Consider the following 5,970-nt stretch of genomic DNA (forward strand, 5'->3'; position numbering starts at 1 on the left):
AAAACAGTGACACAAACCAAATAAGTTCGCCAAACAAGCCGCCAACAAGTTTCGGAACCAATTTGTTCCCCAAGAGCATGCCACCGCACGAGCAGCCGGGAAGCTGAACAGGTTGCTGCAGTATCACCTAGGTGTGACAGTGTTCGGCAACCGAAACAAACGGGAAACAAGTGTCCGTCAAAGCTGTTTGGCCTGTTCGCCAGCCAGGCGAATTTACGGGCGACAACACCCCAACCAATGCACTCATATTTGAGCTCATTGACTCATTCCTGCGCATTTCCTACTTTCAGATACTTTTTTTTTTTAATCTTGCAAACCCACGTTGTGGCGTCTTGCAGGCAGCGCATGCAGGCGAGCGCTCACGCGGCGGCGGTCATGAGCAGTGGAACCAAATTTCTCCGGCTGCGCACACCGGCGCTTCGTGGGGATTGCACGTACATGCTGCGATGTAAACAATTGTCGAGTACGTCTTTGTTGCTATAGTAGCGAGTGGGCTTCGTGATTAGCAAAGCGGTCTTGCATCTCTGTATATTGTCATTAGAGAGACTTAAATTCATTTATTAGTTCCGCTTTCAGCGGTAATTGTCATCGGTACAGCAATGCGTGTTCGTGGACTCCACAAACAATAAAAGAAATCGCAAGATGATTGCCGAGAGCGTATGCGGCAAGCAACGACAGTCCGAGTGCGGCTGTGATATGTTTCTGCTTCACCGTTTTCTAGTCCGTCCTGACAGTTTTAGGACCAATGGCGGACTCACGATTTTGATGTCCATTGTAGTTCCTCCACCGTAGTAAACACGAAGGCCGGGCAGGCCGTACCTCCCGCAAGCCCTCCGCGCCAACAGTACCGTGGATCGCTTCCGCCAGCGCCAGAAGGGCGTGCTAAAATCTGTTCTGCGCTCAAACAATAAGCCGAAAGCGAAAAAAAAAAATTCTTGTGGATCTCTGACCCATAAACTGTGTTGTTAACTGCAATAAAAACAAGTTTGTCGAAAGTGATACAATGAGATCGGCAGTAAGGCAGTTCCACAAGATACCATTTACTCTAGCGCTGAACAATTACATAGCGCCGTCGGATGTACAGGCTGGTCCACTCTAAGTGCGAACACGGCTCCGCGTGGCCGCGCTCCGCGGAGCCGTGTTCGCACTTAGAGTGGACCACCCTGTACCTTCGGTGCGAAAATTTTAGGCCTAGCGACGAGTAGGGAGTATAGCGCTCGGCGCGAGTGCCGTCGTCCGCCGCGCAAGCCGGCGGCGGCGCTTTTCGTAAGCGCTGGTTATGCGCTGCGCATTTGTCATCTTCGTTCTTGGTGCAGCTGGGAGCGCGCAGGTTTCGACGTTCTGCTCAACCATACGTCGTGCAAACAATGATGCTACAGCGGGACGGAGATAGTATATCGCTGTGCCGCCGGACGTACACCAAGGCAGCATAAAAACGTTGACGGATTGTACCTTACACACTACTTCTTTTATGGGCTATCTTTGAACCGTGGTTTAACTTGAAAGTATACACTGTAAAGCGGGACGGCTGGATCGTATGCTTTTCGCACTAAGTAGCCGGCGGACCCCAGACACACATGCATTCGCCAAGCTCGGTACGCGATAGCAGCTGTTAGCGGCGTACTAACCGCGATGGCTGTCCGTGCCTTTCATACGAAATGAAACCAGCGCAACATCGAATATACATATCCACTGTCGAGAGGAAATACACGACACGAAAAGGGTCGCAATTCACGTTGAATCAATGTGGCGATGACTGAAAAGCATCTTTCGCAGCATCTGTATTCCGCGTTTGGTAGCTGCCCGTATGGTTCATTCGCTGTGTCTTTGTGTGTACAGTTACCATTGCGATCGTAAAATTTAATTTAAAATGCAGGTGTCGTGATAAATACAACAGATACATTCTCACAGTTAACCTGGCGAGTTCGGCCTACGGAAGCGCAGCGCAGTCCTTCGCAGTCGCCCTAGTCGCTATAGTGCTGTTTCCAACAGCTGCCGCCATGCCAAACGGATGGTATATGGTTTGCTGGCGCGCTCAAACAAAACATAAAAGAGCGCCAAGGTTTCGGATAGCTTTCACGACCACCCCGAAACAGCAATTTTACACCGCCGCATCGCAGCATTAACACGCACAGCACAGCCCAAGATGGCGTCAAGAGGAGCTGGAGCGGACGCTCCCGCAGTTTAGCTCCTACGGGGCGCCACCATCGAACTTAGATGGCTGTGCCCAGGCATCGAAACTAAAATCGTCTACAGCTTAAACTATCCTTTATTGACTTTTTAACTGACTACAATTTCTGAAGGATGGCGCAGACGGCGCGCCGGTGATCCGCGTTGGTTGTCCGTCGCCGCAGCAGGGACCACGGAGTCGTGAGCCGGCCGCGTAGCGCTCCTTGGTTTGATACAGTTTACGTCCGTATAAAAAAAAAGAAAAACGTTACTATGAGAAGGACTGCCTGCTGTACTTGTGCAACAGCAGCAAGCCTGCACAAAGCGTACACCTTCGGAAAGGCCGCCTTCCACAGCTGGCGATGATATGCGATGCTGCCTGCCTGCCGTACTCGTCGCTGGATAGTTTCGGCGGATGGCACACCTGATTCTTGAACAAGTCAACGCTTTCAATATTATAATACAGATTCGTATATTTTCTTTTTTGTTTTTGTCGTCGCTTATTAGGTAAGCCTGTCTGAGAAAAATACATCAGATAAGACGTGCGTTTGGAGGCCGTACTTACAGCAAGTAGCACCGACGACAGCTGCCGGCCGCTGATAGCATTGGTCGGTGGACCGGGTCGTACCGGCGCATCGTGGTGATTGTACGCGCATCTTGCGATGTAAGCAATCGTCGATTTCAGTTCACTGTAGTTATTTCTATAATCGATGACCATTTTAATTCGTTAAACTTCGCGAATTGTATCCACAATCAGCAAATTTGTAGAAGAGAAAGCAGCGCTCAAGACGGTGCACGGAAGCGGCGCCTCACTGCGACGCAAACTGAAGCCCACAAACATTTACATGTTGTTAAGATCGAAGACTCAGCTCCACTCCACGTGGCCGGGTGTTCCACTCGAGAGGCGACGACGCAGCGGCGGATCCGCGCATGGCTAGCTGCTTAATTTGCCGGTGAAACGCGGCGGTACGTGTAAAACAACACTTTTTCGCCGCGTGCCAGACAACCACTTCTACGCAACTGCCGGTCGGTGCCTTGGATCTCACGGCTTGGATCAAGGCCGGAGACTGATGATGAACACGTATGACGTGATCGGATCAGCGAAGCTTGCGTGGCCGAGCTGTATGGTTGTGCGGCGAGAACGCCGACTCGACGTTCGGTCGAGGACTTCCACTCGTGTTGTGTTGCAAGCCAAGGTGGAGCGCGACCTTTGCCAAGCCAAGCCATTAACATATGTTAGGCACCATAAATGTTTTGGTATCACGCTGTCATCTGATCTGAGGTGGGACTCTCACATCACTGCTACACATCAGCTGCTTTGCGAAAACGTTTCTGTATACGGAGATGCCTAAGTTTCACACCAGTATCCACTAAACTCCTAGCACACACAACATTCGTAAGGCCAATTTTAGGATACGCGAATACTGTCTGGCTACCTAATTCAGTAACAACATGAAGAAACTAGAAGATGTGCAGTGCCCCCCCCCCCCCCCCCCCCAAGGCATTACGAGTAATATATAACATATACAAGCGCACCGATTCTCCGTTTTTGCTTGCAGCCTCATGCGGCCTTCCTACTTTATCATCTTGGGCAAAACAAGCGCGCCTGAAGTTCCTGTTTCAGTTAATACACAACCGCTACAAAATAGGCTGGCGAAAATGCACATCCTTCTGAGAATCGCGACCATCTTGGCACAAACACTTGCACACATGACACATTCAAGCATTCCTTCTTTCCTCTCGCCATCAGTGAATGGAATCGCTTAGAACATCGCATTACTCGCGTGCAATAATTTCTATCTTCATTCCGCTCAGAAGTCGAGCATTTAATATATTCATGATAGCGGTGCAAGAGCCGTACCTGCTACCTGTTGACAGGAAAACGGTCACGTGCAGAATTTTGTAATTTACGCGGTGTGCACTGAATTGTGAAGTTGTTTGTTATGGATGATCTTTTTGCTTTGTACGTCGTAATGTTTTATCTTTTCTTGTACGTATACTTGTATGTCCTGTCGTGCTGCTCATGGAAGATATGTATATATGTTCGCTGCTCTAAATGTACTAAAAGCCTCTTGCAATGGCCTTGGACGAAAAAATAAATAAATAAATATTCAATACACACGCTCAAGCATACGCGCCACGCGCACCCACACACCTGCAGCTCTGTAGTGTGAGCAAACGGCGCGTAAACGTTGACGTTTGGATTTAAGCTATGAAATTACACAAGATGTTGCGTAACATATTGACAGACAATTTTCCGTGACTGTAGTTGTGTCATATACCGGGCGCATCTTGAGCTGTAAAAGCGGGCGATGTGTTTTATATGACGAGCTGCGCAGTGGAGCAGTCATATCTTTAGCGCTCCCTCCGCTGTCGCCACGGGCAGCGTAGGCCATAAAGAAGCAAGCGTGCATAGTTCGAAACAGCACCGCCACCCCGCCTGCCCCTACCCTTTACACACTGTTAAGGAAAAAAAGAAAAGCAGAAAGCATGCGACGAAATGTGGTCTATCTACCGCTTACACCGCGACGGCACGCATCGCCCGACCTTGGATATCCGTCTCGGATGGCGGTGTGGTTGTGTTGCGGAGAACGCGACCCCGACGAATGGTGTGGCCGCCGCGGCCATAGGTGCAGGCCGCTGGCGCCACGACGTCGCCTCGCTGCGGCGGCGGCAGATACGGTTGCTGGGCACGCTCGGGTTACAAGGTGGGACTCCTTCGGCAAACAGCGGGATACAAGATGTCTTAAGAGTCACTTAAGAGTCACTGTCTCCGTGCACGGAAACTGCACCCCTGTGGACTTACCAAGGCATTCCGGCACTATATCAAGGTATTCATACATCTGCTCATACCTTGCCACCAGTAGGGTATGTGCAATGCAAAGACTGCAAACGCTTCTTGACCTACGATGGAGGCAAAACACTGACATCCCATCTGAGCCGTCACAAATGCAAGTCAACGCCAGAGTGTGCTGCCATTACTTCTTTCTTCAGTGAAAAAAAAATATAAATAAACAGGTGTTCCTGTCACTGTGAAAGAAATCTTGACAACACCTTGTGTTTGTTGGTTCGCGAAAGACATGAGGACATTCTACGTCGTATGTGAAGATGGATTTTTGAAGGTTGTCTATGAACTGATCGCTGTCGGTGCGCGGTTTGGCAGCGTGTCAGCAAAAAATGTGATTCCACATCCTACTACTGAGTCCCGTAAGGTTAGTGAAGTGGCACATCGTGAAGCATTAAAACCAAGCATCGAAGCTGCAATGGAGGAATGTCGGTGTTGCTTCGCCGTGGGAGATGATTATATGAAGGTTTCGTACATTACTGCAACTGCCCACTACGTCGACGATACCTGGAAGTTGAAAAGCCTGGTGTTGCTCACAAGCGACTTTCCTCCCGAGGAAAAGGCAGGCGAGAACATTCGGAAGTAACTTCTGCGCCGGTACACGAAGATGGGTTCTGACGAAGCCCTCTTAAAAAATTCTGTCTTTGCCACTGACCAGGGCGCCAATATTATCAGTGCCCTCCGCCCTTACACAAGAATGAGTTGTAGCGCTCACATCGCGAACACTGTACTAAGAATGCCTATCTTTCTGAAGATCTACCTGAGCTGCGCGAGCAAATGCCGAAAATGAAGGCTGCCGTCACTTTTTAAAGCAAAGCGGCCTCGTAAGCCAGCTTCCACACACCGTGTGCCAGGAAGTGAGCACGGGATGGAATGCAAAGCTTGCAATGATAAGATCAGTTCTGACTCAATACGAAGACATTGAAACCTTGCTTGAATCGAGAGAGAAGTCCATG

The sequence above is a fragment of the Amblyomma maculatum genome, chromosome 7 (assembly GCF_055883805.1).
Source record: "Amblyomma maculatum isolate TAMU_Amacu chromosome 7, ASM5588380v1, whole genome shotgun sequence".
Lineage (NCBI taxonomy): Eukaryota > Metazoa > Arthropoda > Arachnida > Ixodida > Ixodidae > Amblyomma > Amblyomma maculatum.